A 12,496-nucleotide genomic window follows, 5' to 3' on the forward strand; every position below is an offset into this window, starting at 1 on the left:
CAAGGGGATGAGGTACAGATGGTGAGGAGGGGGTGCTTATGAGGAGATAATGTACAGGGGGTGAGGTACAGGTGATGAGGGGGATAAGGTACAGGTGATAAGGAGAGGGAGCATGTGGTACCAGGGGTGGTGAGGAGAGGGGTAATAAGGGGAAGAGGTACAGTGGTACTGCTTGTGGGGTGATGCGGGAAGAGGTGCAGGTGGTTGAGGGGTGATGATAGGGGAGGAGGTACAGTGATACCTGTTGTCAGGGGGTGAGGTACAGATGGTCAGATAAGTAGAGGTATTGTGAGGTGTTGAGAGGCACAGTGAGGTGATGGTAGAGGTGATGAGGTGAGGGGAGAGGTATTAAAGTGACCAGAGGTGAGTAGAGAGGTAGTGTGGTGATTAGAGGTGTAGTGAGGTACTGTTAGGGGTGGTAAAAGGATGATCAGGGTATTGAGGAGAGAGGTAACAAGTTCATGATAGGGGTTGCAAGATTATAAGAGAGGTGTTGAAGTGATGAGAGAGGTGGTGATGGGAAGGGTATTGAGGTGATAAAGAGTTGTGGGGGACAAGAAGGGGTGGTGAGATGAGTGGGGTGGTGGGGAGATGAGGGTTGGTGAGATGAGTGGGGTGGTGGGGAGATGAGAGGGTTGGTGAGATGAGTGGGGTGGTGAGGGGATGAGAGGGGTGGTGAGGAGATGAGAGGGGTGGTGAGGGGATGAGAGGGGTGGTGAGGGGATGAGAGGGGTGGTGGGGAGATGAGAGGGGTGGTGAGGGGACGAGAGAGGTGGTGAGGAGACGAGAGGGGTGGTGAGGGGATGAGAGGGGTGGTGAGGAGATGAGAAGGGTGGTGAGGAGATGAGAAGGGTGGTGAGGGGACGAGAAGGGTGGTGAGGAGATGAGAGGGGTGGTGAGGGGATGAGAGGGGTGGTGAGGAGATGAGAGGGGTGGTGAGGAGATGAGAGGGGTGGTGAGGGGACGAGAGAGGTGGTGAGGGGACGAGAGAGGTGGTGAGGAGACGAGAGGGGTGGTGAGGGGATGAGAGGGGTGGTGAGGAGATGAGAAGGGTGGTGAGGGGATGAGAGGGGTGGTGAGGAGACGAGAGGGGTGGTGAGGAGATGAGAAGGGTGGTGAGGAGATGAGAGGGTTGGTGAGGAGATGAGAGGGGTGGTGAGGAGATGAGAGGGGTGGTGAGGGGACGAGAAGGGTGGTGAGGAGACGAGAGGGGTGGTGAGGGGATGAGAGGGGTGGTGAGGGGATGAGAGGGGTGGTGAGGAGATGAGAGGGGTGGTGAGGGGACGAGAGAGGTGGTGAGGGGACGAGAGAGGTGGTGAGGAGACGAGAGGGGTGGTGAGGGGATGAGAGGGGTGGTGAGGAGATGAGAAGGGTGGTGAGGGGATGAGAGGGGTGGTGAGGAGACGAGAGGGGTGGTGAGGAGATGAGAAGGGTGGTGAGGGGATGAGAGGGGTGGTGAGGGGATGAGAGGGTTGGTGAGGAGATGAGAGGGGTGGTGAGGAGATAAGAAGGGTGGTGACGAGATGAGAAGGGTGGTGAGGAGATGAGAGGGGTGGTGAGGAGATGAGAGGGGTGGTGAGGAGATGAGAGGGGTGGTGAGGAGATGAGAGGGGTGGTGAGGAGATGAGAGGGGTGGTGAGGAGATGAGAGGGGTGGTGAGGAGATGAGAGGGGTGGTGAGGAGATAAGAAGGGTGGTTAGGAGATGAGAAGGGTAGTGAGGAGATGAGAGGCGTGGTGAGGAGATGAGAGGGGTGGTGAGGGGATGAGACGGGTGATGAGGAGATGAGAGGGGTGGTGAGGAGATGAGAGGGGTGGTGAGGAGATAAGAAGGGTGGTTAGGAGATGAGAGGGGTGGTGAGGGGATGAGAGGGGTGGTGAGGGGATGAGAGGGGTGGTGAGGAGATGAGAGGGGTGATGAGATGAGAGGGGTGGTGAGGAGATGAGAGGGGTGGTGAGGAGATAAGAAGGGTAGTGAGGAGATGAGAGGCGTGGTGAGGAGATGAGAGGGGTGGTGAGGAGATGAGAGGGGTGGTGAGGGGATGAGAGGGGTGGTGAGGGGATGAGACGGGTGGTGAGGAGATGAGAGGGGTGATGAGATGAGAGGGGTGGTGAGGAGATGAGAGGGGTGGTGAGGGGATGAGAGGGGTGGTGAGGAGATGAGAGGGGTGGTGAGGAGATGAGAGGGCTCCACATTCGAGTCAACCACAGTATACCAAAGTATTCTAGTATCAAATGTGAGGCCATCTGGGTCATATGCAACACGACAATCATCCCAATGGCAATGGCCGCCATGTAGTTCACTTTTGTGCATTACGCTGTTCACTGCCTGATGTCAGGGGAAATATGTCTCTGGTAACAACTAGAATAGGACAAATTACAGGATGTGTTTGGTAAAAGAGGGGGAGAGAACGCTGAGCCAGTCTGCATGCTGAAGATGATCCACATGGTTCCTCACAGGTAAATCACGGCTTCCCTCTTACCACCCATAAATCTCTGTGCTGTCCGTTGTGCATCTACCTGTATACCCACGGCTGCATTTACATCTTGTGCTGCACTAGGCCAGACTATCACTACTGTCACTGCTGCTAGAGGCGGCTTTACAAGCTGTTGATAAATGTGTGTGGAGGGGGGGGGGGTACTTATTTTTTTCACACATGGATTTTGGCCTAGTTTGAATTAAATGAATAATGAGACGGCAGAATCTCTTGTGTGTTGTAGTTCATCTGAGGTTGGGATGACCTAATTTTACGTCCTTCTAAGTAAATTTAGTTCTTCTCCCATCTTCTTTATTATTGAAGTCTCACCTGTTTTCCTTATATACCTCGGATCGAGTCAGATAGTAACGTTATATCCGGGATTAACTAAGTAATCAATTCCCGTTACTAAAGAGCAGCAGCAATGATGCGTTCACATTGCATTTGCATTGCGTTACTGCATGTGTGAACACAGCCTCAATGGAATGGAACAATTAGGGAATTGCATTAATAGGCCTCACCCCTAGGGACCATTCTAAGCCTATTGTAGGGAAGGGGCTCCGTGTTACCGCCGCATTTCACAGCACCAACTCATACATGGATTATACCAAAGAGTAACTGAGACAATCCAGAGCTTTCCATTTCAATACATTAGGAGGTCCCTCATGAATACTCCATGCTTGACCATGCTTGTTTGTGCAGCCCAGGAAACTGACAGCACAGATATGTATCTAGGATCTACTGTACATATAGGACATGTGCATATCTGTGCTGTATACTTGTGTATACTTACCATCCATGCTGCTTGTGTTCTGTCACGTCTTCTCCAGTCCGTCCACTTCCTGTATCTTCAGGCCCCGCCTCCTCTGGCTGTAAATGTTTCTGGAGGAGGCGGGACCTGAAGATACAGCCGGCGGCCAGACTGGAGGAGATATGTGCCGGATCACAAGCAGCGGTGATGGTAAGTATACACAAGTATACAGCACATATCCTATATATATTGTATATCCTAGATACATATGTGGCCGTCAACTATAAATTATCAGCCGCAGGAGTGTTTCTAGCAACGCGACTAACCGATAATCGGCCTGTGTAAAAGGCCCTTAACTAGAGATGAGCGAACCAGGTTCGGGTTCGAGTCCATCCGAACCCGAACGTTCGGTATTTGATTAGCGGGGGCTGCTAAACTTGGATAAAGCTCTAAGGTTGTCTGGAAAACATGGATACAGCCAATGACTATATCCATGTTTTCCACATAGCCTTAGGGCTTTATCCAACTTCAGCAGCCACCGCTAATCAAGTACCGAACGTTCGGGTTCAGATGGACTTGAGCATACTCCAGGTTCGCTCATCTCTACCCTTAACACATCTCCCATTACCTATGGCCTGCTCAGTGTACAGGAGCAGGGACATCTGTCTTTGACAGGAGTCCCTGCTCATGTATGAGCATATTGTCCGAACCTGATCACTATCTAATCACTAATCAGAATCCAATACATTGATACCCTATATATTCCAGGTCCACCCTTTAATTTTGATGAACCCGATATGTCCATACATTACATGGCCAGTATGTAATGCTGCATTTCTCCTGCCCCAGTTGAAATAAATAGCGGAAAGCTAGATAACAGTGATAATCAGTGGCCCTTTAGGGAATAAGAGCAGAAGCCTAACTGGTTGCAGTGGGCAGATGCTTGGCGGTGCACCAGTTCTGAGCCATCTTCCCCCATCCTGCATAGACGCCTCATCCAGATCAGCCCGTGGCCTATTTGCAGACAGAACGGATATCATGTGGATAAAGCAGCACTCTAATGAATTCTCTCTGTTACTGCAATCATTATTTTATTTAACTAGAAAGCTCAGGGGTGCACTGGTTCTTATTGAAGAGAATGAATTACAGGCAATGCTCCATGGGAAAACGTATGTAAATTAGCTCTCCTCCAGAAGGAAGAAGGATGTCTGTCAAGTGTCACCTCGTAGCTTCACAGCCTATGTCAGTGTCCAATCCTTTAAGAAGCCTAAGAACTCGATGACAATAAACAGTCATAGAACTCATGTAGAACACTATCTAAGAGCCCTTAAGCCCTGCATAACACACTGCTTTTATACAACAATTAGTGTACCACAAACCAAACCTAGCAAATATAACTTGACAGGGGTACTCTGGATGTATGTACTGCAGGAAGTGGTGTATTCTCTCCAGTCTGACACAGTGCTCTCTGCTGCCACCTCTGTCCATGTCAGGAACCGTCCAGATTAGGAGAGGTTTCTATGGGGATTTGCGGCTGATCTGGACAGTTCCTGACATGGACATAGAGCGCTGTGTCAGACTAGAGAGAATACACCACTTCCTGCAGGACATACAGCAGCTGATAAGTATATATGGCATGTCCCATAGGAAGTGTGGCGCTCCAGTAGATAAGACAGATGATGATGAAGGTGTTTCACACGACACAAGACGGCCAGCCATGTACAGAATACCAGGTAATGACTTACCAGTGGTCATGTAATGGTTGGATGTCGTCGTCTTCTTCATGTCGTTCTCTGGTGAGCGTTTTCTGCAATAATAGGCGGCTGCGGGCGAGTCCTAATCCCGGTCTCGGTGAGCAGGAGATTTTCTCAAAAAGAAGCAATTATGTCAGCCGGCGCTTGGGAACCAAGTCTTCACTTGCCTAGATGTGGGATCAACCATCGTGGCTTCAAAGTGATTCTGCAGCAAGTTATTGCTAGTTTGAGAACATCAATGATAGATTTATGACTGTGGGGCGGAGAAGGTTTTTAGGGGCGGGGGACTCGATTTTTTCAAGGGGTTCTCCGGTTTTCAAATCAACTGGTGTCAAAAAGTTGTACAAATTTGTAAATTACTTCTATTAAAGTCTTCCAGTACTTAGCAGCTGCTGTATGTCCTGCATGAAGTGGTGTATTCCTTCCTGTCTGACACTGTGCTCTGTCAGGAACTGTCCAGAGCAGGAGAGGTTTTCTTTGGGGATTTGCTGCTGCTCTGGACAGTTCCTGACATGGACAGAGGTGGCAGCAGAGAGCACTGTGTCAGGCTGGAGAGAATACACCACTTCCTGCAGGACATACAGCAGCTGATAATTTTTAAAGTAATTTACATATCTGTATAAGTTTCTGACATCAGTTGATTAGAATAAATGATCATGATCCAAGAGAAGAACATACTGTGGATGCAGCTGCACAGTGGCAGGGGGGCCACCTAATAATTTGCATGTAAAGGACTACGGGCTCCTAATTATAACCATGGCTTGGATACAGTGTGCAGGGGGGGTGATCGACAATTACCACTTTTTGCCAATTGTAATTTGTGCTCTACAGTTTCCAAATAAAACTAAAGTGAATCCATTGCCTGAATACGCTTTCCTATGTAAGGGCCACGATACATCCGCTAGTCTATGCTTCAGTTTCCAAAACCCCAGAAAAACAGCTCTAAAGTCTAATGGTACTTTTACACGGTGCGATAATTCGCCCGATCGCACGATTAACGATCTTGAATGAACGATGTTTTTTTATAACTATCAGCATTTAGACGGAACGATTGTACGGAAAATTCGCTATGCGATCGTTTTGCGATCGTTTAAGCCTATCTCACACATAGGTGAAATCGCTGAAAGAATGTTTACACGGAACGATCTGCGAATTTTTTGCGAACGATCAACGATGATTTAAGAACATGTTGAAAGATCAAAATGAATGATTTTTTGCTGGTCGTTTGATCGTTCGCTGCGTTTACACGTACGATTATCGTTCGAATTCAACCGTTATCGCGCAAAAACGAACGATCAATCGTCCCGTGTAAAAGTACCATAAGGGCCCTATTCCACCGGACGATTATTGTTTGCATAATCGTTAACAATTAACAATCTGAAACGACCGCTATTGTGAAAGACCTGAAAACGTTCAGTCATTTCCATGGAACGATAATCGTTACTTATGATCGTAATTGCGATCGTTTTTTTCTTCGCTATTTATTCGCTATTGCGTTCGTATCTATTGCGAACGACCGAACGATGTCTTATTCAATGCGAACGATTTGTGAACGTTTTGCGAACAAGCAACAATAAAAATAGGTCCAGGTCTTATAAAGCGATCAACGATTTCTCGTTCAGTCGTTAATCGTTAACTGCATTTCAACTGAACGATTATCGTTTAGATTCGAACAATTTAACGATAATCTGAACGATAATCGTCTGGTGGTAGGGGGCCTTAGGGGGAGATTTATGAAGGCTGTTGCTGGGGTGTACACCAGGGAGAAGTCACAGCCATATCTCGGCCAGCAGGGGGGAGGGGTGGCGGGTGCGGCAAGGTGGGGAGGAGGCACGGCCTCCTCCTGCGCCAGATTTATCATGATTTAGGCGTAAATCATGATACAAATTTACACCCGTTAGATTTGTCGAGTAGAGCCTCTGCCTGGCGCTGGGCCGGCTGTGTTTACTAGGCATGCGCCTCTTAGTAAATTTGTCTGGGGAAAAGGGGGTGGGGCTTTACTTAAAGGAAAGGGGGCAGGGGGGGAATTTCATAACAAGTACGAACTTTCCTCTCCCCGTGCCCGCGGTGAGTTACGGGACCAGCCTCGGGACCCCCGCCAGACTCTGGGATCTCCAGGGTGTATGCATCATGACCCAGCTGAGTGGTGACGTCTTTACAACTCTTGGGGAGAATGCCTTGGGTCCTGAGGCTGGTCCTGCGGCTCACAGAAGGCATGGGGAGAGGTAGGTGCCTACTCATTATCAAATTTCCCCCTGCACCTGCCGGCTAACAGATTTTCAAAGTCCACGGACTTCTCCTTTAAAGGGGTTATCCAGCGCTACAAAAACATGGCCACTTTCGCCCTACTGTTGTCTCCATATTGGGTGGGGTTTTGAAACTCAGTTCTATTGAAGTAAATGGAGCTTAATTGCAAACCGCACCTTAACTGGAGACAACAGTAGGGGGAAAAGTGGCCATGTTTTTGTAGCACTGGATAACCCCTTTAAGACAAGTACACCAGTCTTCATAAATGTCCCCCTAAGTTCCTCCCTTCACTGCAATCTGCAGTCCACTGCCTGTTGTCAGGGCAATTCTGTCTCTAGTAACAGTTAGAGATTAGCGAACTTGCCGGATTTCTGGTTCGAACCAGAAATCCGGCAAGTTCGCTCATCTCTAGTAACAGTAAGATCAGGACAGAACACAGGAAGTGAGGGCCTGGCTTTACATAACCTATGTGCACAATAAATCTGGACCAGTCCCTTTCCATGCCATCCTAGGAGAGCTCCCTGATCAGGACTATTGATGTTAATACCACAGAGGATATACTTATTGTCAAGCATGTCCTAAAAAGACCCCTTTAAGAGTAAAATTACTTATAATAATGTAAAATGAATCAAAACTGTTCAACTTAAACAAAGTCAATAAAGAAGTTTAACCCAGATGTAAGTTTGTAGGAATCCCTGTATGTGAAGGGCTTTTAGGATCTGGTGTTTATGGAGGGAGAAAACCCTCTAAGAAGGCATCTGGCTTTCTGCTTACAAAGGGGAAGATATTGTTAGCACCTATTACCACTGGCAATAAAAAGCCGCTATCAAAGGCCGGAGAGATCAGAGAGCACATTGAAGCTGCTTATAAAGCAGGATAGGAGAGCGTCACCCTGGGCAGCAGGCTTGTCAAGGGCGGCAGGTCATCCCTGTACCGCGCAGCAATCCGATACATCTGCAGTCCCGAGCTGGAAGGCGGCCTCACCACAACGTTTACAGCTTTCAAGAGATAAGTCGATGAATATTTATGCCGTTTCGGGACAGTCACAATAGGGACTTTATATTCCTTTATTTAGAAATGTGAGCTATGTGTTCTGTCCCTGACTGTAACTTTTCCTCCTTAGCACGGCAGCACTTTCTTAGGCTCGTGCTGATGTAATAGGGCACCCGAACAAAGAGAAAATTGTATCACAAAGTCTCTTTAATCGCGGCCGCGCATGGTCGCTGTCACTGTCACGGACACTTTCATTTGCAGTGCTCACCCAACTCCAGCTACAAAGATGTCTAGAGCCTTTGCAGCATAGAATTTAAAGGAGAAGTCTTGTGAAAATTTTTATTAAAGTATTGTATTGCCCCCCAAAAGTTATACAAGTACCCAATATACACTTTTTACGGTAAATGCTAATAAAGTGCTTTTCCCCTGCACTTACTACTGCATCAAGGCTCCAATTCCTAGATAACATGGTGATGTCACTTCCTGGATACCATGGTGATGTCACTTCCTGATTAACATGGTGATGTCACTTCCTGGATACCATGGTGATGTCACTTCCTGATTAACATGGTGATGTCACTTCCTGGATAAAATGGTGATGTCCCTTCCTGGATAACATGGTGATGTCACTTACTGGATAACATGGTGATGTCACTTCCTGGATTAAATGGTGATGTCATGACCCAACTCTCAGAGCTGTGCAGGCTGTGGCTGCCGATGACATCACCATGTTATCGAGGAAGTGACATCACCATGTTATCCAGGAAGTGACATCACCATGTTATCCAGGAAGTGACATCACCATGTTATCCAGGAAGTGACATCACCATTATATCCAGAAAGTGACATCACCATGTTATCCAGGAAGTGACATCACCATGTTATCCAGGAAGTGACATCACCATGTTATGCAGGAAGTGACATCACCATGTTATCCAGGAAGTGACATCACCATGTTATCCAGGAAGTGACATCACCATGTTATCACGGAAGTGACATCACCATGTTATCCAGGAAGTGACATCACCATGTTATCCAGGAAGTGACATCACCATTATATCCAGAAAGTGACATCACCATGTTATGCAGGAAGTGACATCACCATGTTATCACGGAAGTGACATCACCATGTTATGGAGGAAGTGACATCACCATGTTATCGAGGAAGTGGCAAAACCATGTTATCCAGGAAGTGACATCACCATGTTATGCAGGAAGTGACATCACTATTATATTCAGAAAGTGACATCACCATGTTATCCAGGAAGTGACATCACCATGTTATGCAGGAAGTGACATCACCATGTTATGCAGGAAGTGACATCACAATTATATTCAGAAAGTGACATCACCATGTTATGCAGGAAGTGACATCACCATTATATTTAGAAAGTGACATCACCATGTTATCCAGTAAAGAAAGCCTTGATGCAGTAGTAAGTCAAGGGAGAAAAGCACTTTCTGTGCATTTTCCATAATAAGTGTAAATTGGGGATTTGTATAACTTTTGGGAGGCAATACAATACATTAATCAAAATTTTCGCTGGACTTCTTCTTTAGGCCCCGTTCCCACTGAGCAAAGCTAGCGGAATTCCGCGACGGAATTGTCCGCCGCGGAATGCCGTTAGCCTCCCGCTCATAATGGGACTCTATGGGAGGCGCGCGCTGCTGCTCTATACGCGCTGAAGAATGAACATGTTCATTCTTCAGCGCGGACAGGGCAGGAGCGCGCGCCTCCCATAGAGTCCCATTATGAGCGGGAGGCTAACGGCATTCCGCGGCGGACAATTCCGTCGCGGAATTCCGCTAGCTTTGCTCAGTGGGAACGGGGCCTAAAACGGGTATTTCGACATCAGGTAAAAAAAAAAATACACAAGCTGCAGAATCTTATAGCATTACTTACCTGTGTGTCTTAGTTCTCAAACCGCCAAATATCTATTTGTTCTGAGGTCTTGGTTCTGTACTCCCTGGTTAAGCAGTTACCCGGTACTACAATTCCCAGAATGCATTGCTTTCCCTCATCTCTTAGTCACAGTCCCCTCACCCTCCCACAGCACTCCTGCCAGTTCCACTGCCAAAGCTGTTGCAGAACATCTAATTTCACTGCAGACTTTTGCACCGGTGAGGTTGAAGCACCTGCTGCTTTCACTCCCTGTCTGCTCTTGCTGTAGCATCATTCTAAACAAGGCAACATGCTGTAATAAAGCTATGAACAACATTGATATGATGATGTAGGCTGGAGGGACTGGTCAGAGATGGTGACATCACTCAGGGGGTGGGGCTAGAGCTTAGACCCAAGATCCAGTCAAGTCACAACTGAAATCAGAGGATGATGGAGGGAGGAATCTGGCAACTAGAGACAATACACATTGTGTAGTTCTTCTATTTTCCACTTCCTGTTTAGGGTGAATGACATAGAACTGGGCTGAAGCCAGAACTATAAGTTGTTACACTATGTTACTAACTTATATATCTAGGGGAGATAGTCTTATTTTATATACAATGCTGCAATACCAGACTAACCCCTCTAATACAATGGTAAGGCCTAAGAGCCTGGGGCAGGAATACTACAAAACATGAAGCTTTATAGCCGTACTGGCACATCTTCCTTAATCTTCTCAGTCTGTAATGATTAACCACAATATAAGAATCTGACAATCAGCAGGTCTGGAATCAATAGAAACTGGCTAGGAAGTCACTGAGGTGCACCCAGGAGGGAGCTGTAAAGGTTTGTCATATAGGTAAGTTATATAGCTATGTCATATAGATACGTTATATAGATATGTTATATAGGTATGTTATATAGGTATGTTATATAGGTACTGTATGTTATATAGGTATGTCATATAGGTATGTTATATAGATATGTTATATAGGTACTGTATGTTATATAGGTATGTTATATAGGTATGTCATATAGGTATGTTATATAGGTATGTTATATAGGTATGTTATATAGGTATGTCATATAGGTATGTTATATAGGTATGTCATATAGGTATGTTATATAGGTACTGTATGTTATATAGGTATGTTATATAGGTATGTCATATAGGTATGTTATATAGGTATGTCATATAGGTATGTTATATAGGTACTGTATGTTATATAGGTATGTTATATAGGTACTGTATGTTATATAGGTATGTTATATAGGTATGTCATATAGGTATGTTATATAGGTATGTTATATAGGTACTGTATGTTATATAGGTAAGTTATATAGGTACTGTATGTTATATAGGTATGTCATATAGATATGTTATATAGGTATGTTATATAGGTATCTCATACAGGTATGTTATATACTGTAAGTATCTTATATAGGTATCTCATACAGGTATGTTATATACTGTAGGTATCTTATATAGGTATCTCATACAGGTATGTTATATAGGTACTGTATGTTATATAGGTAAGTTATATAGGTATGTCATATAGATATGTTATATAGGTATGTTATATAGGTATCTTATATAGGTATGTTATATACTGTAGGTATCTTATATAGGTATGTTATATACTTATGTCATATTGGTATGTTATATAGGTATGTCATATAGGTATGTTATATAGGTATGTCATATAGGTATGTTATAGGGGTATGTTATATAGCTATTAGAGATGAGCGAGTAGTGAAATATTCGACTTTCGAGAATTCAAATCGAATAGGCACTGAGATTCCACTATTCGAACGAATATTCGATCCCATTATAGTCTATAGGGGAAAAAAATTCTCTCACTTGGAAATCAAAATTCGACCACTTGGAAGTCACTAAGTCCCCCATGGGACCTCCCTAAATGATGCCAACACCTCCGGAATGACACTGGGACATTAGGGGGAGCATGCCTGGGTGCACCCAACACCCCAAAATTGCAGTATAATGCCGCTCTCCGCAGTTGCGAAGGAGAAATATTTTCTAACGCTTTACAGCAATGTTCACACATTTCGTTCGTATTTCTTGCGCAGCGTTACATACATGATTCCAATGTGGGTCTGTAGAGCGTCATGTTATTCGCACGTATCGCGCATCATGCTGTACGAACGTTACTGGCACAATATGTATCACGTGCCTTTTACTGGGCTACTGGCACAATAGGTATAAGGTTTACGTGCCCTTAGTGGGGTAAACCAGGGACACTATAAGTGACTTGTACACACAGGGTACTGGAATGAATACACCTGCTGCTGCTGCTGATGCTGCTGTTATATCATCTATGTCTTAGCACTGAGAAGAGCTTTGGATGCAGACTCCAGAGATGACTTTTTCTATGG

At 45.8% G+C, this 12,496-nt stretch overlaps 2 protein-coding genes across 2 annotated transcripts in view; one reads left to right on the top strand and one right to left on the bottom strand.

Annotated features, from left to right (window-relative positions):
* The window catches only part of PPP1R9A (protein phosphatase 1 regulatory subunit 9A), a 145,032-nt gene extending 139,983 nt beyond the window's left edge, over window positions 1–5,049 (bottom strand). The window contains exon 1 of the mRNA XM_069959403.1: window positions 4,972–5,049. The gene's annotated coding sequence lies outside the window, so the exon portion shown is untranslated. The remainder of the gene's footprint in view (window positions 1–4,971) is intronic.
* Window positions 5,050–10,926: 5,877 nt separating this feature from the next.
* SGCE (sarcoglycan epsilon) overlaps window positions 10,927–12,496 on the top strand; it is a 51,575-nt gene continuing 50,005 nt past the window's right edge. The window contains exon 1 of the mRNA XM_069959410.1: window positions 10,927–10,961. The gene's annotated coding sequence lies outside the window, so the exon portion shown is untranslated. The remainder of the gene's footprint in view (window positions 10,962–12,496) is intronic.

Source organism: Dendropsophus ebraccatus, chromosome 2, assembly GCF_027789765.1.
Source record: "Dendropsophus ebraccatus isolate aDenEbr1 chromosome 2, aDenEbr1.pat, whole genome shotgun sequence".
Taxonomy (NCBI): Eukaryota; Metazoa; Chordata; class Amphibia; order Anura; family Hylidae; genus Dendropsophus; species Dendropsophus ebraccatus.